Source organism: Apodemus sylvaticus, chromosome 19 (assembly GCF_947179515.1).
Source record: "Apodemus sylvaticus chromosome 19, mApoSyl1.1, whole genome shotgun sequence".
In the NCBI taxonomy this organism is placed as follows: domain Eukaryota; kingdom Metazoa; phylum Chordata; class Mammalia; order Rodentia; family Muridae; genus Apodemus; species Apodemus sylvaticus.
This window is the reverse complement of record NC_067490.1, coordinates 40,306,302-40,332,258: the sequence shown is the minus strand read 5'-3', so window position 1 is coordinate 40,332,258 and position 25,957 is coordinate 40,306,302. Positions and strand designations below refer to the sequence as shown.

Here is a 25,957-nt window from a genome sequence, read left to right as displayed (position 1 = left end):
CATGGTTTTAGGACTTTATTGTAGAAGAATAGAATCAGGGAGAGAAGGTAGAGAAGTAGAAGCCAGCCATGGCCACATGGAGAGAGGGGAAACAGAATGGGGAGAGAGTTGAAGCAAGGGGACAAGAGACAGAGAAAGAGAGCAAGCGAGTAAGAGAGAGTAAGACAGAGAGAAGAGGGCAAACACTCCCTTTTATAGTAGCTTGGGTCTACCTGGCTGTTGGCAGGTGGGGAGGGGCATACCTGGCTGCTGCCAGGTGACTGTGGGGGTCCAGACAGAATACGAGGGGCTTGGCGCATGGCCCTATGTGACTGATGCCCACAGAATTATGGAGTTGAGGGCCTCATGGTGTCAGGAGCCTAGTGTCTGGAAGCATTGTCAAACAGATCTTCTGTCCCTCGTAGAAATCTTTCTGGGTCGCCAGGATCTAAACCAGAACACAGACTGCCTTTCATGGTCCAACGCTCATCAGGATCAAAGTCAGCATCGTTCTTTATTCCAGTACCAGCATGTCTCACCAATTACTATGGCAGCCATTCTGCTCCTTCAGCTCAGTATCCTGAAAAAAAATCAAAAACAAAAAACAAATCAAAATTTCAAAACTCAAACCTGCCCTCCTTCCCATATTAATACTGGATTATGCCCATTCCATAATCCTGTCAGGATCTTTTCTTCCAACATAAGCAAAATCATGTTGGGTTTGAGGATGCCAGAATGCAGCAGCTGATTTACCTGCTGATTCCAAGACCAGAAAATTTAAGTAAATAGAACATGATAAAGATAGTTATGTGATGTGGGCGGGGGTGGGGGAGGGTTTACTTTGCCATTTTATCTTTAGCATGTATTGTTTCAGTACTCCATGAGATCTTTCCACAATTCCTTGTGCTTGTGGATTATACGGAATTTCTGTTTATTGAACAATATTGAATTGCTGTCAAGAGGTTTGAACAGCTTTACTAATGTATCCAGTGCCACTGTCAGTTTTATGATTTTGGGAAAACCTAAAATAGTGAAGCATTTTAAGCAGTGAGTTATGACATGTTTAGTAGCTTTTCCTGTCAATGCAGATGCACATATGAATCCTGAATATGTATCTATAATGATATGAATATATTTTAGCTTCTCAAAGTCATAAATATGAGTAACATCCATTTGCCAATGTTGACTAGGAACTAGTCCTCATAGATTCACACCATAATGGGGCTGTGGGTACTGAGAACATTGTTTAACAATGGCTCAAGCAGCTTTTGGAGAAATTTGAAATTGCCTTCTTAAACTGTAGCATTTTGATGATGAAGAGTATGTGATCATTGAGCAAGTTCAAACTTCGTGAGAGAAATAGCAGCAACACAAGCTAACACATCCACTGTTGAATTTCTTGCACAAAGGGGTTCAGGGAGGTCAGTATTTGCCCTAACATGCCACATATACTGTGGATGTTTTTTTTCTTTCTTGAGCTAGATAGAATTTGCTGAAACAATTGTAAACTTTGGCTATTCTGAGAATTTAGATAAGAGACAGTCTATAGCACTGATAAAGATTGAACAATGTATCAGCTGTCTGTATGTAAATTAAAAGGATACTATTCTGAAAGTTTGAAGATAATTGCACCAGTAACAGCTTTTAATTCAATGACGTGAGCAGATGCAGGTTCAAATTGCAAACTTACCTTTTTTGAATCTAATACATAGGCAGCTCCTCCATTACAGGATCCATTAGTAAAGACTAAAGCAGCTTGCTTTATAGGCATAGTGCTCAAATTATGGGCAAATACAAACTCATGAAGACTAGAAAATTGTAACAATTTATGGAACTAAATTGATAATCAATATCAATTTTTCCTAAAAACTTGGCCAAAAATATAGGTCACACATCTGTATTTTAATAGACCCAATCAATTTGCAGTTTAGTAAAAGGCACAAAGATTTCACTGGGATCCTTTCCAAAATATTTTCATGATTCTCTGTTGGGTAGTTGCACTAACATGCAATGTATTTTAGCAAGAGAGACACAGTAGACATATCCAGAGTAAGGATCCATTCTGCCACAACACCACAGTAGGTATATGTGAAGTTGGCAAATATAAACTCCCCATAGCCTAGCATAGTCGTTATAATGAATTATTTGTTGTTCTATAGCCTTTTCAACTATAGATAATGCTTGATATCCTTCCTCAGTTGTAGACTGTGGAGATAAAAGATCAGAATTTCCTTTTAAAATTCCAAATACTGGCTTTAATTCTACTGTGGTTATCTAGAGATAACAATAAGATGGACTAGGCTTATGCATATTTCCTAATAGTTTCTGAAAATCATTTAGAGTTTTTAATTTATTTTCTCAGCTGTATTGTTGAGGCAAAATGTTTTTTTAATATAGTTGATGTCCTAAACACACATAAGGGGCTCAAACTGAATTTTCTCTTCAGCAATAACTAACTCTTTTTTTCTTCAAAGTCTGTTGTAATAGAACATAGGCTTGCAGCAAAGAAGCATCATTTTGTAGACTAACAGTATATCATCCATATAATGAGTTATATAAACTTTTGAAAATAAATGTCTAACAATGGCAATTGCTTGAGCTACAGACTTTTGGCATAAAGTGGGACAATTAGCCATGTGCTCGGGCAAAACTTTCCAAAAGTATCTCTTCACAGGTTCACTAAAGTTGGTAGATGGAACACTAAAGGCAATTTTTTTACAATCTTGGGAATGAAGGGGAATATAAAAGTAATAGTCCTTTAAATATGTAAGTATTAAAAGGAATAGCCAGGCAGTGGTGGCACATGCCAATAATTCCAGCACTCTGGGAGGCAGAGGCAGGCGAATTTCTGAGTTCAAGGCCAGCCTGATCTACAGAGTGAGTTCCAGGACAGCCAGGGCTATACAGAGAAACCCTGTATCAAAAAAACAAAACACAAAAAACAAAAAACAAACAAAAAACAAAAAACAAAAAACAAACAAAACAAAAAACAGAAGGAATAACAGAGGTTATAGGTAATACAGGTTGCAACGCCCCCATTAATTCCATGATTTCATAGACCTTTCTTAGATCTTGTAAAAATCTCCACATTCCAGTTTTATAGTTCCAAGGAGAATTGAAGGGTTTGATATGACAACTGTCATGTTGCCCCTGTACTAGTTGTTCTTTAACAGTGATGTTTTTCTGCATCAAGAGGCCACTGATCCATCCATACAGGTAAATCATTGATCTAGGCAATCTTATCAGCATGATGTGCAGGTTGGGTGACCTCTATTGAAAATACCTCAACCTGGTTCAGGATCTCCAAGTTCCGGGTATAATAGGGTCCTTTCTGCCCTGACCCTGTACTTCTAGACCTCCTGTTGGTAAAAAACACTGGTTGTCAAAACATTTGTTGTTTGACTACATCATTAGAGCTAAACAGTATAACACCCATTTTCTTCATAATATCCATTCCCCATAAATTTAAAGGCAGTGCTGCAACAATATATGGCTACAATTGCCTTGCATGCCCCTTTAAATCTTCCCAGTTTAGAGGATCACTGCTTTGTTCAGGGATTTGACTATTCCCTGTCCCTTGTAGTTAGAGATAGGGATAAGACCATAGATATCAGTAGGCAATGCTATGTACCCATTTTAGGTGGAGAGATCAAGTCCCAATTCTATGCTTCCTGGGGTGACTCAACAGAGATCTCTAATGGATTTCCTTAAGCATTGTTCCAGGAATGGGGCTGATCCCTGCTTCTGTTTTCCGAAGGTTATCTCTCTTAGATTTGCACTCTTTAGCCCACTGTTTTCCTTTTTACAATGGGACACAAGATGGGATTCTTTACCAAAGCAATATTAGACTTTACATTATCACTCCTCTATGGACATTGTTTTTTTGATGCCCCATTCTTCCACATCCAAAACAACTTCCTGGAAGTCCAGGATGTCAATGAGAATTTCAATGTTTTTGTTGTTGAAACAAAATTTGTTTAATAGTTTTCTCCTGTAAGCCAGCAGCCACAGCCAATATTTAAGTATAGGATGGTCCTACATCCATGCATAAGCAGATTTATTTAGAAATAACTCTATTTTTTTCTATTTGGTCGAATTGCTGCTTGACAGAGTTTGCATTTTCATAGGCTAACTGCTTTACTAGTAAATGGTCAGCATGAGAATCATGAAAATTCTGCCAGCAGCTTTTAGAAGTTGATCCACAAATTCCTGCAAAGCTCATCTAGCCCTTGTCATGTTTTCGATAAGACTTGATGAAGCATCTCTATTGTAGGGAAGCACCCCAAGCATTATGTACAGCAGTGCTAATCTGTACATAGACTTCAGGGTTATACACCAACTGCTGAGATATCCCTGCACATTGTCCTTCTCCAGGCAGTATTTCATTATCTACCCCAGCATTATTAGCATGGAAATTCCATTCAGCAGTTCTTTGACAATGTTCACCAAATTCTGTTCTCCAAAGTAAATTATCCTCTTCATGTAAGCAAGCTCTATAACCAGCTGATCCCAATCATCAGGAGGTGAAGCATCCATACCTAAATTCTCAAGTATAGCAGTAGTGAAAGAAGTGGTATGCCCATATTAGGCACATGCAGCCTTTAATTACTTCAATTGTTTAAAAAGTATAGGTCAATGAATTCTAGCATGATTTCCCTGTACATCTTGCTCCCCAAATACATGGCACTGTAAATTCAATTCCTGTATATCTTCTCCCTTGCCTGCAATGGGATATATATATATATATATATATATATATATATATATATATATATATATATATATATAATTGAGGCCAAGAGTCTTGTCATAGGGTGCATCAATGTCACCAAAGGATCCTACCTCTTCATAGATGGACCAAGTCCTGCTATAATACTAGGTGTAATTATATCCTCCTCCTGATCATAATCAACCTTTTCTTCAGTTTGTAACTTTCCTAATTTTTTTTCATTATTTGGGTAAGACATTGTATAGATTGTTGAAGTTGCTCCTTCTGTTCATACTTTTTCTTGTGTCTATGAGTTACTGCAAAAGCCTATAAAGGCCAATCCTTATAATGATATTTTGTAGCTTCTTTCTCTAAGTTTTCTTCTTTCTCAGAATGAAGAGGCTCTTTGTGCAGAGTTGATATAGTCTTTTTAGTACTGTCCTAAAGAGAAAAGGCAGTAGGCTTGATAGTACTATCTTAACATAATTTGGGCTTATCAGTAATCATTGCTAGAAGATCAAACATCACTTGGAATTTTTTTCTTATGTATGGGATCCTTAATTCAATTAATGTCCTTAATTAAAGCTCACAAGCTAAATATGTCCACAGGAATTTTCTTATACCCATGGGCATCATAATGATCATCCAATTTTTGCCCTACCTTCTAAATTTATGGCCCCTCCTTCAAATAACCAGGGACATACTTCCTCTACAAAATCAAAAAAAAAAAAAAAACTTAAGAAATTGCTGCAGGCTTATTTGAGCTCCCCGTGTTCTAAGCATATGTACAACAAGCAATAGACTATTTTCCTGTCTCATTTTCCTTGTTTCTATGCTATTTTTTTGTCTTCAGCGTTTTCCAAACTCTCTTACTTTTCCTGAGATCCCTTACTTTTACAGAGCTCCCTTATTATCTATGTTTTCCTATGACTTTCACTCCTGAAAGTTACTTACCACTTTCACTTCTCTAGAGAGCTCCATTTCCATTGGTGTCTTTCATTGCTTCCCCCAGTAGTCAAGATAAGTCAGTCAACGTGAGATCCATGACTTGGATAGTGTGGATGATTATAAAAATGGCTGAAAGAAGATGCAAGAGACAGAGATGGGAGGGCTGCTGGTTAATACCACTCCAAGCAAACAAGTTTACTTTCTCAGTGTCTTTTGAAGGCAAACATCAGAAAGCATGACCAATTCCAGGACAATAAACAATAACCACAAATGCTTCCATGGTGAGTTTATGGAACACAGTATCTATGGTTTACTAAGACAGTTACCTTCAAACTTGGACAGTCTCTTAAGGATATATGCATAAGCAGAGGAACTTGGCAGGATATTGCACACTTCTTAATTAACAAAGACAGATGTCAGCAGACTCGTTCATGATTAATCACAAAAAGGAAGTCAGTCAAAGTTAATTCCAGAAGTGCTCCACACAATAGTGGAGCAAGCCCTGATATGGAAGGCCTGGGTAAGCCAGCCATGAGGGTATGAAAGTGGGAGAGCTGGTCCAGCCCTTCAACACCTGTCAATCTTTGGAAGGGAAGCTCCATGCCTTGACCAGATAGCAGAGTGGACCTGGCTCTGAAGGCATGGGTGCGGGTGACCCAGTCGCAAGAACATGAGAGACATATCGGAAGCTGACCCTGCCTCCTACTGATGGTGGCCTGGTTGGAACAATGCTGGAGAGCTCACCATGGTGGTGTGTGTAAGGGAGAGCTGGCATGTTGACCAGCTAAGCTACCACTCAGGCCCAAATCCAGGGCTTTGAGTTAGCCTATCCCATAGTCTACATCATCTGTGAACTCCTGGGGCAAGTGAAAGGGTGTATCCTGCCTATCCAAAACTGCAGTATCTCAAAGACACAGGTTAACAACAGTATAACTGGGAGGAGTCCCAGTGAAGGTCCAACAATGATGGTGTCACAGAAGCCAGAGACCTTAAACCAGACCAATGACCTATTACAATGAACATTTGCAAGTGATAATATGTGTGGACAGAGGGGTATATTGTGAACACACTGTGACAAACTACAGCTTCTACCATGAAATGTTTTCTGTTTGGCTTTGTGCGTCTTTCATTGGAGGTGAGGTTACAAAGGCTGAGGATAGGTTTGAGGGGACAGGGAAGTGAGTGGGATTGGACTTCATGATGTGAAACTCACGAAGAACCAATGATGAAGAAGTATGGAGAGGGTCCTGATCCTGGAAAGGATTGATCTAGCATGGGAAGGGAATATAAGGACAGAGAAAAAGGAGGGAGGTGATTGGAGAAGGGATGGAGAGAAGAAGGTTTATGGGACATATGGGGAAGGGGGATCCGGGAAAGGGGAAATCATTTGGAATGTAAACAAAGAATATAGAAAATAAATTTTTTTTTAAAAAAAAAAAAGCTCATATGCCATCCCCCTAGGAAACCAAAGAGGAAATGAGTCCATGAAGGGTAGCAGGCACTTAATTCTCAAAAAATAAATAAATAAATAAATGCAAATAAATAAAGAGGAAAAAATCCTACAGGCTAAAGGTTATAATTTCCCCTACAAAAGAAAGATAAACAGACAAATGAGGTTTCAGCGGTTTAATTTTGTGACTGTGCAAATGCTCATAGAGCCTCAGCCCACCAGTAAGAACTACAAAGACTATAGAGTATTCCATCCACCATAAGAACCATTGAGTACAATCTTCATGATATGAGCAATGCACAACAATCTGAGTAAGGGAGCAAGAAACAAAAGAGAGAAGAAAGCAGGTCTTCATTTGTTCTCTGCTTCTGACAGTCCCCACACACTCCCAGACATGGCTAGCATTCAGGGCTTCTGTGATTTCTTCCTCTGCTCCACAAAGATGTTTACTTGTTCCCAAGCAATGTGTGTGTTCCTACACACATTCACACATCTCCACATAGGAACTCAAAAAGTTTGTCCAAGATAGAACACCTTTAATACTGTTTCTCCCAAACTTGGAGAATCTATGAGATTTCTTCCACTCTTCTTTCCCCTCTTATTTATTAGTTGGGAATGTCCTGGTTTCCCCACAGTGTAACATCTATCTGAATGTCCTAAGAAAACAAAAATGGCATCTTTTTGTGAAAACCTCACTGAAAATTTCAGAGCAGTATAGATTACAGCAACACACGATCCAGGGCTCAACAATAAAAACCAGTTACTTGAGTTTCACCTCTCTGGTTGCGATTTCTTCTGATTTAAGTCATCTGCCATATTTTCAACAGGCTTTTCCATCAGGAGGTAAAACTTGGACCGTAGGCACTACAGAAAGTAAGATTCTTCTTACATGGTCTCATGATTGGCTTGTGACTGTACATCTGCAAAGCTAAAACTTTAAGGAGTTCATTGTGTGCTTGTACTTTCTCATGACTTCTGGATATTGAACTGAGGTCACCAGGCTTGTATGTCATGCCCCTTTTTTTTGGGAGAGCCCTCTCTGTGTCCCCAGAAATTTCAAGGTACACATATGCCTTACATTATATTTCCTTTCCCCAGAACTTGTAACAGGGTTCTTTTCATAAAATAACTTTGCCTTTGTGTCATGTGTGTGTAAGAGAGGTAAATTTAAAAGATGCTTGCCATGTTCAATACCTCAGACATGTGATTAATTCTTTAAACCACTTTATGATTACAAAGAGTGGAGATAAAAGATTCCAACTCAATGACTGGAAAAGATTCCAACTCAAAACCAAATACATTCTCTTAATTATTCCATCTTACGTGGACCAAAACCAGCAATAATTTCTGAGAATTTCGGCCCTAGGAAGATACACCATTTGCCATGAAGAAACCCACAGATAAGCAAAGGGAGTGTATATAAAAGCATTTCAGTACAAAATAATGTTGGTGATATATTGAGTTTCAACATATGTCCTATGTTTTCACTTAGTTCTATCATTCAAGTAATTTTGTTTATAGAATTCATGCCCTACATTTTCTTTCCACTGTATTTCAAGTTCCTTGAGAATGGAGATACTGCATGGGTAATTTTATGTGCCCAATGGCATTTATTTCAGCACCTCCTTCACCTAATCCCATGTGTTTTCTTGTCTTTTATTTACTTCTCTCTGCTCCGACCAGAGGTAGCTTTGGTCAATGAAACCTAATGGTCTTCCATTCAAATACAGACACTTCCTGCCTACAATGGTTCAACTTGTCAATTTCCTGAGTTTCACATGGTTCAGTGTAATATGCCCTCTGTAGAAAGCAGCCATCAAGTTATGAGGGTTGGTTTTTGTTCCTCAACCCCACCAGCACTATGCATATGAGGAATGAGGATCTCCCAAGATACTGGGAAGAGACAACAAACTGCCTTTCTAAGTCAGTCACACTGACATGCGGAGAAACAACTGGTAGAATCTGTAACTGCTAAACTTGGGTACAGGATAGGACAGCTGTTTACATCATATTTTCAACCTAAGGTATTTTCAATCCATGATGATACACACTAGCGTATAGCTCAATTCTAGGGAAAACATCTGCACTGCTGCTATTCCTTACCAATTCTGTGATCAAGTGACTTGCCTGTGCTTCATGTTCTACCAAATGAATTGAGAAATAAGGTCTTCAGTGACTTTTGGAACACACACGTGTGCGAACACACACACACACACACACACACACACAAATCTTTGCTTGCAACTAAGCTGATTATTATTCATAATTTGAAAACCAAATGCTTATTTGGAACATTCCCACTTACTGTAATTGTGCTGCCTCGGTATAGCTATTTTGAGCATCCTAAGAGATCTCCATGCTAGCAGTTAAACTCCCTCTAAACATCCTTGAGAATGTTTATTTGGAAAGATTATCCTGCTTTCCTTCAGGGTTAAGACATGGTCACCGCTGGAAGACACAATTTGGAGCAGTGGCAAGCAATGTCTGATAGTTACTGCCCTTGCTAAATGACAGAAAACAAAATAGGAAACCAAAATGTACTCTAGCCCACACACGTTAGAGACATTTTTCAAACACCTAGATTAAAGAAGATAGGTATTACAAATAACATATTTGTTGGGGAGAGTGAAGAAATCACAAACTTGCTTGGATAAACACTATTAAATGCATACTTAAGGGGCTAGTTGCGACAGTTCCCCTCTGGCATTCCCTGACAAGCCTGGCTCTGGCTGTAAATTAGGTTGCAAAACTTCCTTGTCAGAGAACTCACCCTGTTAAGAGGACTCAACCCTGGCTTTGAATCCACGAGGACAGAAAAATCAATGTGACAGAAAAGCAGTTGCTGTGTCAAGCCTACACAAGGAGAGAAAGAAGCTTAAATTAATCATGATTTGAGGGCACATGGGAACAATGCAAAAGGGCATTCCTGGTGTCCCTGAAACAAGGGAAAGTAGAGGATTGAGTGCTTTACAGATGCTATCCACAGATGTTCCTCTGATTTATAAACGTCTGTGATTACTATGAGAATAAGAAGGCATTGTTGATCATGTGTGACCAATTGGATGTACCAAATCTAGGCAATTTTAGCTGAAGCAATGGAGCACAGTACTTGTCCGCGTGTAAGTTGTAGCTGATGAAGGCTCCATCTTCTCTCCTAGAACCTGGGAGGATCTCAGGTTCTATATTAATTTTAATATCCCACAAAAGGAGTTTGGAGGCTGGGTGTGAGAAGGCAACTTTTTTGGCCTGGATGATATCTTGGAACAGAGACATGAAAATGGTGAAAATTTCTGTAAGGCAAAGGACACTGTCAAAAGGACAAAACGTCAACCAACAGATTGGGAAAGGATCTTCACCAACCCTAAATCTGACAGAGGGATAATATCTAATATATACAAAGAACTCAAGAAGGTAGAACCCAGAGAACCAAATAACCCCATTAAAAACTGGGGTACGGAGCTAAACAAAGAATTTTCACATGAAGAACTTTGGAGGGTTGAGAAACACCTTAAGAAATGTTCAACATCATTAATCATTAGGGAAATGAAAATCAAAACAACCCTGACATTTGACCTTACACCAGTCAGAATGACTAAGGTCAAAAACTCAGGAGACAGCAGGTGTTGGCAAGGATGTGGAGTAAGAGGAACACTCCTCCACTGCTGGTGGGATTGCAAGATGGTACAACCACTTTGGAAATCAGTCTGGCGGTTCCTCAGAAAACTGGGCATGACACTTCCTGAGGACCCGGTTATACCACTCCTGGGCATATATCCAGAGGATTCTTCAGCATGCAATAAGGACACATGCTCCACTATGTTCATAGCAGTCCTATTTGTAGTAGCCAGAAGCTGGAAAGAACCCAGGTGTCCCTCAACGGAGGAATAGATACAAAAAAAAATGTGGTATATTTACACAATGGAGTACTATTCAGCCATTAGAAACAATGAATTCATGAAATTCTTAGACAAATGAATGGAGCTGGAGAACATCATACTAAGTGAGGCAACCCAGTCTCAAAAGATCAATCATGGTATGCACTCACTGATAAGTGGATATTAGCCTAGAAACTTTGAATACCCAAGACATAATCCACATATTAAATGATGTCCAAAAAGAATGGAGGAGTGGCCCCTGGTTCTGGAAAGACTCCGTGCAAGAGTATAGGGGAATTCCAGAACAGGGAAGCGGGAAGGGGTAGATGGAGGAACAGGGGGAGGGAAGAGGGCTTATGGGACTTGCGGGGAGTGGGGACCCAGAAAAGGGGAAATCATTTGAAATGTAAATAAAACATATATCAATTAAAAAAAAAATCCTGCTCCTCCATATGACCATAAGATGGCACCAGGCAAGCAAGAGTCCCCATGAGTAAAGGTAAAGTTCTACCTCAACTGTTACTTTCCATTAGCCAGCAAAGACTACTTAATGACTCCTGCAATTGTTACCAATTTAGATAGCTAAGTATGTACCAGGGGGACCAGCACCTCCATCAGTTGTCTGCAGACTGATCCTGTTCTTGAGCTAGGTGCCACACCTCTCTCACTCTCTACCTTGAAGTCCTCCCAGGGAATAAGGTTCTTATATCATCTCCCACTAACAGGATGAGGATTTTGCAACATATTATGGAACATCCCCAAACATATATAGGCAAGTAATAGTTACATGGGTGTATCCCTCCCTGGTCATACATAGGCAGTTAACACTTGCTGGGGATAAATCATCTTCTTAGTAATGTAACCACTTACAAGTTTCCTGTGTTCCTGTAAGTAACTTGTCATCCACATTTCTATTAGTAACCCTAATTAAAGTAATTGGTTCACCAAGCTAGACCTGAATGGAGTCATTTCCTTGGTCTATCATTGATGCTCTGTGAGGGGAGGGGAGTCTGAACAGACATTTTTTGTCTCCTAGGTAGAGTTTATGTAACCAAAGCCTTAGAAGTCACCACTCTTAGCCCTGTCAGTTGTTGGCCACAAACTAACTCCTCACTTTATTTCCAAAGTGCAGTAAAGACTTATCACCAGCCTCTGTTTTGGAAATGTCCTTTGGGTTTCATTTTCTAGAATCAACTCTATTGCAAAAAACAACCGCAAAGCACGAAATGTTCTACCAAGCATTGTACAAAAGGATTGTGGAGATGCCGGTCCTTATTTGAGAAGTCTCTTGCTAGAGTTAACAGAAGACTAAATTTCCTCTCTGCAAATGTGATGAGTCCGTATAAACTACAGAACATACACTACAAAATACTACTACTACTAATAATAATAATAATAATAATAATAATAATAAAGAATTCAGTAGAAAGCAGAAAACATCTTTAAGGGAGACTGAGTTAGAGGGATGAATAATACAAAAAATGTAATTTCTATTACATGCCCTTTTTATGGTAATAAGGAAAAGAAAAGGTTGTTTGATGTATATATTCAATAGTCCTTAAATGTGCTTTCTAGCAGCACTACCACTTATCTACAGTTGCCCCTTGATACACAAAGCTTTGTGTATTAAGCAACCTTGTTTAACAAGTCAAATCATCACATAAAGAATATGTGCCTATCCATGCAGTTGTCTTTGAAGCTGAAGAAGAGCTTCTTATTCAGGGTATCCCATTAGGCACCTTGTGAACACTCTCTCAAAGGATCTTCACAGTTCAGTTCAGACAGCTTTTCCCCCATACTGTGAGGCTTTCCATGAAAGCAGACTTGGTGATTCCTTCCCACTGTCCTTCAGTTCTTTCATCCAAGTCACTCTCCTGTCATTGCACTGGTTTGTTTTTTCACCCTTGTGCTGCCAACTCTCTCAAAGTTGACAATCAGAGAATAAGCCAGAGAGTTAAGAAATATTCACCCTACCTGTATTCCAAGAATAACATGTTTTATTTTAAGACTGGGAAAAATTTTATGATCTCCTTGCTAAGACCAAACCCATAGGCCACAAAGAACTTTCAATGTGCCAAGTCTGATCTTAAGCCCTTGTTATGAAAGATCTTATCCAATCTCATGGCAACCCTATAGAATGAAATAGACATTTTATTACTCCTCTTCTATAGATGAGAAAATAAATCTCAGTTTCTTTACATATGCTGTCAGAGATAGTTAGGACCTGTTGGAACTAAGAAAAGTAATTAACTCCTTATAGTTAGTGTAATAAATTATTGACATGTGGTGACCAAAAATAATACAACTTGTTTTCTATTACACTTCTGGACTCTGAAGTCAGTCATAGTGGTCTAAAATCAAGAGGGCTGTGGAACCTCTCTAGAAGAAAATATCTTCTGCCTTCTGTGAGACTGAAAGATGCCTTCATTTCTGGCTCACAGCCTAGAATTACATCACCCCCTTCACCCTGTTGCTTCATTCTATCTCCATTCCTTCTTTATCAAATCTTCCTGTGCTTCATTTTATAAAGACACTTATGATTTCACACAGAACCTACATGAATACTCCAGGATCATCTCCTCATCTTAAGATCCTTAACATAATTATGTCTGCAACACTTTCTTTGCCATATAAAGAGCAAGACCAAACTCTCAGCAGTAGAACCAGAATAGTTTTAGAGGTTGTGTCATGATTTACCCTATGAGAATTAACACTCAAACCATCTTCTGCTCTAACAAGTAGCACACAATCTTCTTCCTAGATAAGCAGTTGTTACTGTGCCAAATGACTTATCTTCAGCAAATGGGCCTGTATCTCACATAAATTGAAGAGAAAATGTGAAGTCATTTGTCTGAAGTTCAGTGGCAAGAGCTCTGGGCTTATGCTTATGAAAGTGAGTTCCCACCATTATATGTACCCACTTCCTAGCTGTGCCAGTCTCAGTAGCCTGTGCATAAGGAATAGTGCAGAAGTCTCACTGTGCCCCACTGTGGTGAACAGTACAGGGATTCCACAAACCTCTTCATGATTTCATGGGAAATGTGAAGCCCATTGTTCCCTATCTTCCCTGCAGTATCCATGGAGAGCCTTTCAATGTAAAATCTATGTGAGCAAAATCGATTAAGAACTACTGATAAGTTTATTAAAAAGAACTCATGGAGGAGCTTCAAATTGAAAGACTTAATTATCACAAAATATCGTTGGTCTAAGTTTAGAAGAGGGATAACCCCTGAGAGATTCTAACTTGTCTTTCATGAGGTTGTACTCATCATGCAAGCTAAGGCTAAAGTTATCTGGAGGTTTCATTACAACTGGGAAGTCATTTCCACGGAGGCTTGCTCAAGTGGCTTGTTGGTAAAGAGCTTCAGGTCTTTGCAACAAGGAACAAGCCATAGGCTACTTGAGTGTAATAACACCATAGCTTTTTCTATAAAGCATGTAGTTCATGAAGACAAAGCAAGGTATCAGTTACAGTATAATTTATGATGTGGCCTCATAAGTAATGCACTATCACTTTCATATTACACTGATCATACATCCAGTGGGGATGGAATTTGAGATAAAGGTGAAGCCATCTTAGAGCTTGGTTACTACAACATCCCAATGACTACATTTACTCAACATAGTACTGGCAGTCTAGGTAGATTAATCAGCCAGGAAAGAGAAATAACGAACATCCAAGCTGAAAGGAGAACCTTACCTCATGACTTTGCAGATACATCAAAAAAGCTAAACAGATTCCATCCCAAAGAGCTGATTCCATGCCTTAGCTATTGTGAATAATGCTGTATCAAATAAGAGAGTGATGATCTTTCTGCTATATCCTGGCTCATTTCTTGGGTTAGATGTCCAGGAATGATATAGCTGGACCAGGTACTAGCTCTCTCTGTAGTTTCTTGAGATAACTCCAAATTAGTTTTCCTCATGGCTATACTATCTCATATCCCACCAACAATTCACATGCTCCTTTGCATACTCTCTCAACATAATTTGTTTTAATGGATTTTTTGTTTGCTTGTTTTCTTGGTGACAGGTAGAATAGTTTGGGACAAAATTCCATTGTAGCTTTAATCTGCAGTTCTCCAAAAGCTGAAGATGTGTAATATGTTTCATTTCTTTATTAGTCTTTTCATTTATTTTTTTCATCTCTGGAACAGTGTCTACTCCATTCATTTGTCCATTTATTGGTTGAATCATTTTTCTTGTTGAATTCAACTTTTAGAGTTCCTCATATGCCCTCAATAATAATACCCCAATCAGGTCAATAGGTAAAGAGATCTTCTTCTATCCTGTAGGCTATCTTTGCACCCTGGTACTTAATTCTTTTGCTGTGAAGCAGCTTTCAGCTTGATACGATTTCATCAGTGAAGTCTTGTTATTATTTCCTGAGATATTGGAGCCCTTATAAAAAGTCATGTCTTTGACTGTGTTTTTCCAATGTATTTCTCTGACAGTATTAAATGCTTGGGTTTTTCATGAAGTTTTTGAGTTAACCTTTGTACCAGGTAAGAGTCCAAGATCATGTTCTACTCCTTTCTAAGTGGATATCCAGGTTCCCAGACCACTTGAAGAGACTGTCTTTTCTTCATTGTGTGTTTTTGCTACCTTTTTTAAAGAATGAAATGATGGTGATTGTAATTGTGCTGGTTTAATTCTGGGTTTTCTGCTCCATGTATCGGCATACTGTCAAACCTCTAGCACTGTTTTTTTTCTTTGAGATTGCTTTGGCTATATATGGGTCTTTTCTGTATCCATTTGAATTTTAGGTTTTTTGTTTGTTTTATTTTTCTAATTTTTTTTTGAGACAGGGTTTCACAATGTAATAATCCTAGTTGTCCTAGAACTCAGTTTGATCTTGAACTCAGCAAGATCTACCAACCTTTACCTGCTAAGCACTGGGATTAAGGTCGTGAACCATCATATAGGCTAGGATTGTTTGTCTAGTTCTGTGCAGACTATTGTTGTAATGTTGATGGGAACTTCAATGAATGTATACTTTCTATAGAATGGCTTTCTTTGATATAGCCACATACATAGTGATCCTGTACATCCGTGAACAGGGACATTCTTGTCACCTTCTATGGTCTTTACTTATTATAATATTTTAGTTTATTATTTTTATTGAAAAGGGAAGTAAAAACATTTTATGATAAAATTAAAGATTTACATGGATAATATTTCAGATAAAATAGAAGAGATACATAGAAAAACATGTCAAAATTGACAATTTTTATAGAAATTGAAGAGTAAAGTGGTAGACATGTAAAACATTGCTAAATTAATTGAAATAGGAAATAAAAACATTTTATGATAGAATTGAAGATTTACATGGAAAATATTTCTGATAAAATTGTAGGAAAATGTAGAAAAACATGTTAGAATTGAAAATTATCATGAAAAATTTTATATAGATATAATAATGGTAGGCATAAAAGTATTCCTAAGCTGATTAAAAGTGGAATTATAAACATTTTCTGATAAACTTGAAGATTTACATGGAAAATATTTCTGATAAAATTGAAGAAATATATAGAAACACATGTTAAAATTAAAGATTTTCATGGAAATTTTACAGATAAAATGATAGGCATAAAGATAACCCTAAGTTGATTGAAGGTGGAATTAGAAACATTTTCAGATAACATTGAAGATTTACATGGAAAATATTTCTGGTAAAATTAAAGAAATATATAAATAAACACATTAAAATTGACTATTTCATGGGCCATTTTACATATAAAATGGTAGATATAAAAACTTTTTTTAAACTAATTGAAGGTGGAATTAGAAACATTATAAAAATCAAAGATTTACATTGAAAACATTTCTGATAAAATAGAGAAAATATATAGAAAAACATTAAAACTGAAGATTATAATGAAAAATAATTCAGATAAAATGGTAGACATAAAAAACATTACTAAATTAATTAAAAGGGGAATTAAACATTTTCTGATAAAATTGAAGATTATCATGAGAAATATTTCTGTTAGTGTATGTCTTTTTATTGGGAAGTTGAGTCCATCATTATTAAGAGATATTAAGAAATAGTGATTATTGCTTTCTGTTATTTTTGATGTTATTTTTAAGTTTGTGTAGGTATCTTCCTTTGGGTTTGTTGGAAGAATATTACTCTGTTTCGTTTTCTAGGGTGCAGTTCCCCCCACCCCCCCGGGTTAGCATTTTCCATCTATTATCCTTTGTAGGGCTGGATTTGTGGGCAGATACTGTGTAAATTTGGTTTTATCATAGAATATCTTGGATTCTCCATCTATGATGATTGAGAGTTTTGCTGGGTATAATGGCCAGGGCTGGCATTTGTGTTCTCTTAGGATCTGTATGAGGTCTGCTCAGGATCTTATAGCTTTCATCATCTCTGCTGATAAGTCTGGTGTAATTTTGATAGGTCTGCCTTTATAAGTTATTAGCCCCTTTTCCCTTCTTGCTTTTAATATTCTTTCTTTGTTTAGTGAATTTGGTGTTTTGATTGTTATGTGCCTGGAGGAGTTTCTGTTCTGTCCAGTCTGTTTAGCTTTCTGAAGGCTTCTTGTATTTGTTTAGTGGATTTGATGTTTTGATTATGTGCTGGGAGGACTTTCTGATCTGGTCCAGTCTGTTTGGAGCTCTGAAGGCTTCTTGTATATTCATGGGCATCTCTTTCTCTAGGTTAGGGAAGTTTTCTACAATAATTTTGTTGAAGATATTTACTGGCCCTTTAAGTTAGAAATCTTTGCTCTGGTCTATACTTATAATCCTTAGGTTTGGTCTTCTCATTGTGTCCTGGAGTTTTTGAATGTTTTGGGTTACTAGCTTTATGCATTTTTCATTTTCTTGAAGTCCTCTATCAGAATCATGAGATATGATTTTGAATCCAACTCTTGCTTTTCCTGTATGTTGGGGTATCCAGGACTTGATGTGGTGGGAAAACTGGGTTCTGATGTTGTCATGTGGCCTTGGCTTCTATTGGTAGAGTTCTTGTGATTGCCTTTCGCCATCTGATTATCTCTGGTGCTAGTTGGTATTGTTGTCTCTGGCTGGAGTTTGTTCCTCCTGTGGGCTTGTAAGCCTGTGTTTTTACTCCTCTGAGCTCAGAAGTGAAAGTGCTGCTGGAAGGTCACTCTTTCCTGGCAGGCTGTGCACAGAAGGCTGTGCAGTCTCCTGGCTCCCTGGTCTATAATTTTTCTTGTAGAGTTATTTTCCATTCTTGCTTAGATTTATTCTTGCCTTTTCTTTTCGAGGCCACTGTGTGATTGTTTTCTTGAAGTCTTTCTTAACATATTCATTATTAGTGCATAGAAAATCTAATTAGTTTTGAATGTTGACTTTATATAACTGCTACTCTAATGAAGTTGTGTATGAATCCTAAGAATCTTCTGGTGAAAACTATCTGGTCTTTTTAATATAGGGTCATATCATCTGCAAATTGGCACTATGTGACCAATTTTCCTTAGTATTTGCATTTATCTTATTTTTTCTCTTAACTTATTGCTACAACTAAAATTTCAAGCAGTATATAGAATGAAATTAAATATACTTGACACCCTTGTCTTGTCATTGTCATTGTATCCCCTGGCTGAAGGTTAGTAAGTTTTCGCTTGTATTTGATTATACATTTCTTCATGCAGGTCTTGCTATATGTCCCAGGTTAGCCTTCAACTCAAGACCCTCTTGCTCAAAAGCCCCACATGTGTTCATAGCTTTCTATGTCTAGATGATCCATGTCTAGCTACTAAGACATTCTTGTTTTCAGAATAGGCTTGGCTCTTTTCAAACTATGCTCTCTATTATTCAATGCTGCATTTTCCACAAAGTTTCCTCAGATTCTTCAATAGAGAAAATAATTCCATAGCACTGGATATCCATAGCACTCGGTTCATATGCTTGTCAGTAAATTTTAAGCTTTGTTTTTATAATGTAATTATGTTTTCCCCAAGGTACTCTGTGACTTTTTTGTCAGTAAGGTCCATGACTTCAGATGATAGCTAAATTAAGTTAATGAGTAAATTTTTTTCAAGAAGTCACCTTTCCAATCCATCAACTAAGTGATCTTAATGAAAACCTACCAAGTATTATGCATGCTGCTGAGGGAATTTCATTAGAATTTTGGCCTCAGGATCATAGAGGTGCTACGAAAATGGCCAATGAGCATGTTCTTCCTTCTCTGCTTTCTATCTTCCCTCTACCAACATTTTCTGTCTTTTTTTTTTAATTTACCTTCTCAGTTTGACATTAAAAGTATCATTGCACCAGGCAGTGGTGGCTCACGCCTTTAATCCCAGAACTTGGGAGATAGAGGCATGTGGATTTTTGAGTTTGAGGCCAGCCTGGTGTTTAGAGTGAGTTCTAGGACAGCCAGGGCTACTCAGAGAAACCCATCTTGAAACCCCCCAAAAAAGTGTCATTGCAAACATTACCATCTATTATCTCACTGGTAAGAGCCCATATATTACCACAAGTCAAGTTGAAGTTGTGAACTGTATGTTTTCTGTAAAACTATATATATATATAGTTTTACAGAAAACATACAGTTATATATACATTTATTGTAGCCCACCAGACACCTTTTAGATAGGCAATGAAGGAAAAAAAACACTCACAATCTATAAGACATAAAATCTTCTCAATGACTGTGTTCAAGTTTCAAGTTAGTCAAATGCTAAAACAAATGTGTAACTGTTCTATAATATTGATTAGAAACCCATCTGTTCTGTTAGTTGAGATGATAGTGCAAACTGGAATGTAGATGCCACAGGAAACTCCATCTTTTCCTTCCTCCATATATTAACAGCTTAAATGATTGCCTATCATTTAACAATGCACACTGAATGTGATTAAATGTGATCCTGGAAGCTGTTTCCTTTCATGCTAAATTGGGAAATGATCTATGTTTCCCCATTTCAAGTGGATACATGGCTGTTGTCAAATCACATAACCCATCCCTGCCACTGGGCCCAGTTGAGTATAGGAAATACATAAAGACAGAGTTAGATGATTTTCCATATCACAAACTAATATGCCATTGGTTTAGCTAGCAGCTGTAATAAAATGAAAATCAAAATTTAAAAAATAAATAAATCACACAGGTGAAAACTGAGCAATATTTTGGTGCTGAACCCAGAATTCTTATTCAATGGTATTTTTCTTTCAAAACCTATCCTTGATGATCTATAATATACTAAGCATACTGGTATTCTTTAAAGTTAGTCTGTCCATTACTCTTCAGAATGCTTATAGGATACATGAAATCAATGTTTACTAAGTGTTCATGTGACATCATCTATGCAAGGCATTAAAAATGCAAAGAAAAATTAAAATATTTTTAGTCTAAACAACTTTATAGCCTGACAAAGAAAACAGATAACATAATAAAAACTATAAAATAAAAGATGAGGAATGCTTAAATATAAAGAACCCTCAACCCATCCTTAGAAAAGCAGAGCAACAGAGACTTTCCCTGGCAGGCTAGAGAGATACTCATGACTGAGCCAAAGACAATGCAACATGAAGAGATGATTTCATGATGTAGATGGAACGCCCTGAGCAAAAGGACAGGAAGCAGAAACAATAGCCCAGGACCAGATGGATTTAGTGCAGAATTCTATCAGAACTTCAAAGAAGACCTAATACCAATACTCTTCAAACTATTCCACAAACTAGAAACAGAAGGAACACTACCAATTCATTCTATGAAGCCACAGTTAGACTGAGTATTTTCCCTTGGAGATGGAACAGTTTCTGTCTAATCAGGAACTTTTCATAATCTCCTTTCATAGAGAACTTCATAAGAGATGTTTTTATACTTCTATCATGTTTAATGTTCCAAATAGATTTTAAAAACTGATTGAGTGCATATTACTTTTAGCTTCAGACGATATCATGTATATTTAAGAGGCATTTAACTATTATAAATTATTTTGATGACTTAAAAAATGTCAATACTCAGTTGTATATTTTAAAATAAATTTTGTTACTTTAATAAAAAAAAGTTGAGGGAGATCTGGGAGGACTTGGGAGAGGGGGAAAACATGATCAAAATATATTGTACAAACATATTGTGATAAGAAAATATCTCAAACTTAAAAAAATGAAGCTGAACTTTAAGGATATTTTAAAAATTACCCTGGCAATTAACCAGATGCATAGAAAGGAAGCCAGAGGTCTGGGGTGCTAGACACTGGCATCAGGCCACATACTCCATATTCTGAAAAATCAGAAGAAAAATCAAGATTGAAAATAAAGCTGGTGACCTTTGTTTTCATATATTAAAGACGAAGCATTTTGAAATGTCCCTTTGTACCTATAGTGTGTTCATGTTCCCTGGGGTCCAGGAGACATCCCTCTTGGGTTTAGAATATGAAGAAATGATATGGGGAGCTACTCCTTTTAGAAATTACAACCTTTACTACCTAAAAGCCAGATACAAGAGTGTGCTTAGGTATTCCCTGGTATTACAATCTAAGGTCAATTAGGCAGATCTACTTACCAAGCCTCAGAAGACAGAGCTAAGTGTGATCATGCAGCGAGGTCGATTTCCCCAATGAACACCCTGTAGCAGGACCAGATTCCTTTCCCCTAACTTTCCCAGTAGACTGGCCATTTACCTGGAAAAACTCCTTAAGGGAGATGAGCAGGGCCAGGAATGTTGCCCTAACGGAAGATCTGTCCACAACAGTAGACAATTGACAAGTAGGGGAAGGTTCTTTAGTATCTTTTGCACACAGAGAGCAACTCACAGAATAAGAAGATATTCTGTGTAGACACAGTCTCCGAGCTATGCAAGGATAGACTCCAGTAAAGACCATGCAGAAAGGAAGCAATAAGGTAGCTTTACTTTCCTAATGCTGCTAAGGTTAGTTCCCTCTAAGTCAGTAGTTCTCAACCTGTGGGTTGTGACCCCTTTGGAGGCTTCAAACAACCTCTTCACAGAGTTGTCAAAGACCACCAGAAAATGCAGATATTTACATTACAGTTTATAACAGTAGCAAAACGATAGTTATGAAGTAGAAATGAAAACAATTCTATGATGGGGGCATGTGGAACTGTATCAACAGGTCACAATGTTTTAAACTTTAAGAATCACTGCTATAAGCTAATAGGCTCAGCAATATACTGCTGCCACCCCATGTTTCCGTATGTTCAACATATTCTCATGGGGTCAAAATAACAATGTCATGTACAATCTTGGTTTTGGTCATTTTCAATTTTTAGAGATGACCTGTAATTCCTTGGCTCTCTTCCCTTTGCTTCTATTTTCAAAGCCAGTAATGGCCAGTGGAGTTTTCCCACTGTAATGCACTGGCAGCTTCTGGGGCCTCCCTTTGGTACTTTTGAGAGTTTGTCAATTGTATTGAACCCATGGGTTTCTACTGTCATATATAACCTTCTATATAACCTAACCTATTTTTTAGTTTCCAGACATTGTGATATGTGCATGTTTAAAGGGAAGAGAACACTGCCATTGTTCGGTGTACCACAACTCACATTCCTCAAGTATCGGAAGTACTACCGTTATCAGTTTATTGTCTGTGTATTTGGATATATTTTGTAATAAAAAAATGAGTTACAAGGTTAAATTCCTCCAAAAGTACTATCTTCTGCCTGACATTTTACCAGGCAATTTGGCAAAAATAATTTAAGGTCAATATATATACTGATTGAGCATTGAAAACCCTAAGAAAAGATAAATTATCATTCTTCCTGATGAAATCGCATGCCCCAAGGGAGAAATGTTTGTGTTACCAAAAAGTAAAACAAAAAGTAAGTGAAAGAAAATAAAATGTAGAGCTGATTGATAGACCAATCAATCGATTGATTGATCAACTGACAGACAGACAGACAAACAGACAGCTTGATGGATGATAGATAACAAAAAATATAGGAGATGGATTGAATAAATAGACAGAAGAGAAATTAAATAGATAGATGATAGACAGACAGACTAATTTTTATAAAGTAAACAAAGCAAATCCATGAAGAAAACCACACATTGCTGTACTGAGAATAAGAGCATGGTGAAAAATAACCAGAAACCAGAATGAAGATGCCCAGAGGGATACAGAAAATAGAGACTACTAGAGTGTGGTAGTGCTTGTCTTACTACATACTTTTACTAAATATCAATGAATTTTTATTTATTATAATGGGTGTGTTTGATGGCATATAGTTAAATGTTCATAAAGCAACCCACAGCAACAACAAATGAAATTTACTTTCAAAAGTATCTGGTCAAGAACTGTTGCTCATTATGAAGACAGAACAAACACCCACCTGTTCTGTAGTCCTTCATCTCATCCCAGTCCAAGAAACCAACAGATAATTCGGGTAGTTTCTCCTGTTCGTGAACTAGCACTCTCAAACATGGAAGGTTAAGAAAAGTGAATAAAGCTCTCATGCGACCCAAGCTTGCTAGTCCAGCTCTAAAACTGAGTCATGAAGGGAACCTTTTCCTCATGAAAATGTTTGAGGAAGAGCTATGTGCTTGGTTTAGCAGAATTGACCACAGTAATTACAGTGCATGAGGATTTAGGTTGTATTTATAAGACTGCTGGGTCTCGAGGGCAAAGGGGGAGCCATTGTGGAGTGGGGGTAAGGTTCATAGCTTGAAATCCACAAAAAGCCATGCACATTTTTTAAATGTTACAAACTAGCAATTATGGGCAGCAGAAGCATTTCTGCTTGTTCAGAACATAGGGAACATAGGACAATGTTCATCTTCTCAATAAATTCAGCTCCAAGGGAAAGTGTTAAATTGTCAAATCTATTGTTATGATTAGCCTCATCTCCAGTTATGGGGCACAGAGAGGCTCACCCTTCAAGAGAGTTTGAGTCCTTTTAAAAGCTAGGTAGAATGAAGGTATGATTTAATTCGAATGCTAAATATTTTTGATAGTCAGATTTATATCACACATTAATCACCGATTTTATTTAAGACCAGTAATAATAATACAAAAGCCTCTTTGTGTTCCCACAGAGCAAGTCTATCTCCCAGGCTAGTCCTTCATACACTGTTAATTTTACCATTTATCAAAATAAGAGAATACTAAAGTCATTAATTCAAGCCTGATTAGAGCATAGGGTAGGTATGAAGACACCCTCGTATCAGCATCTGAAGTGACTATCCTACCGTCATTGTGAGACAAAGGCTTTGCAATTTAAGCTTATTTCATAGATCATTGTAGTATTTGGCAGGTACTTCTTACAAATGAAAACTTTCCATGTGATAAAACTTTTTAGTTTCTTTTTCTCAAAGTGAATCAAAACATAAAGAAACAGGAGAGTAGGGCATGTTTTTAATCCCCACACTAGGGAGACAGAGGCAGGCAGTTATTTATAAGTTTGAGGCTAATCTGGTCTACTCAACCAAGACAGGCAGAGTTGCATAGAGAAACCCTGTCCTGAAAAAGAGAGAGAGAGAGAGAGAGAGAGAGAGAGAGAGAGAGAGAGAGAGAGAGAGAGAGAGAGAGACAAAGACAGTGACACAGAGATCGAAACAAATAAAACCATAAAAACAGAGACAGACAGACAGACAGAAACAGAGAGAAATAAAGGATAATTATTAACTATGCAACTAAATCATCTAGTAGCTGTGTGATCTTTGGAAAAGAGTTTCAAAAGCATTCACAAACCATAAACATTATGTTCTGTCTCTTTCTTCCACAACTAAGCAACTAAAGAAACTTTAGTGTGTGTGTGTGTGTGTGTGTGTGTGTGTGCATCTGTGGGCCTGTGGGGTTGAGAGGAGAGGGTTCCTGTGGATGCGGTCAGAAGTGAGTCTTAATTGCTCCACTAAAGAGCTCTGTATCTTGTGTTTTTGGTGTCTCTGTGAATTCTGGCATTCCTTGATAAAGCTAGATTGGCTGGTTAGTGAGTCCCAGGGATCTGTTTCTGCCTCCTCAACATTAAGATTACAAACACAGAAACACCTCATCCTGTTTCTTTACTCGAGTTCTGGTGATTATGCTCTGGTCTTCATGCTTGTATAAAAACTACTTTGCAGACTGAGCTATCTCTACAGTCCTCTTATTGGTGTTTTATATTGAAAAACTTGAAGATATCTGAATCTGACTTTAGCCCATCCTGTCCTTAATCAAATGATCTTAACCCCTGTCAGTGCCAAGAGGATCATACCTACACATAAACCATAAACAACCACTACTCCAGCAATAATAAAGTAGATCAGAGGCTAAACTTTGACTGAGCAAAACTTAGCTTTGCGGGATTCATACAATAACCCTGTTACCTACTTCCACCAGGGTCAATATTTTATGCCTATGCTGACTTTTGGGAGCTACTGAATCCTTACTCCCAACACATTCTAATGTGTGTAGCAAAATAAAATTCACACACTTTGCTTTTGTGTTTGGATCTTTGAATTGCCCCCCCACCAGCTCTACACTACCTTCCACGCTACTCAGACATGGCATTCGTGCCATACCATCGTAGAAACAAATTCTTGTTACTGCAACAAGAAGTTAAATTCTGTTGTGTCATGGCCCAATACAAAGACAACAGTAATTTACTCTGAAACTCCCCATCTTTCAGTAAAACTTTTGAGGCTATCTTCTCTATTAGGTACTGACTCTTTAAAACTGTATCCTGTCACACTCCTCCATTCTATTTTGTAAGTGAACTCTGAGGAAGGATAACAGCTGAACCTGAGAATTTTGCCCAGTGAAGCATGAACCCCAAATATTCTTTAGCTCATGAATCACAGTCAAGATGATAATCTGATGATGTCCTTTTTCTTGCGAACCGAGTAAGAGGCATTTCTTAGTCTCCTCACAGAGGTTTGTAGAGATTAAGGGCATTTTTTAGAGTATTTCAGAGGTTGAAAAAAAGCACAAAACATATCCTGATGTCTCTTCATGTTGTTTACTTCCCAAACATCCAGAGAACACAAGAAAGAAGAGGAAGAAGAGGAGAAGGAGGACGAGGACAAGGACGAGGAGGAGGAGGAGGGAGAAGAAGATGAAGAAGAAGAAGAAGATGAAGAAGAAG

The 25,957-nt window shown here is 37.7% G+C and overlaps 1 long non-coding RNA gene across 1 annotated transcript; it reads right to left on the bottom strand.

Moving 5' to 3' along the window:
- Nucleotides 1-23,398, bottom strand: LOC127670011 (uncharacterized). The gene is made up of 3 exons (XR_007974458.1): nucleotides 23,228-23,398; nucleotides 5,642-5,764; nucleotides 1-559 (listed from the first exon to the last, which is right to left on the bottom strand). It is a non-coding gene; the product is annotated as an uncharacterized LOC127670011 (long non-coding RNA).
- Between the last annotated feature and the right edge of the window lie 2,559 nt (nucleotides 23,399-25,957).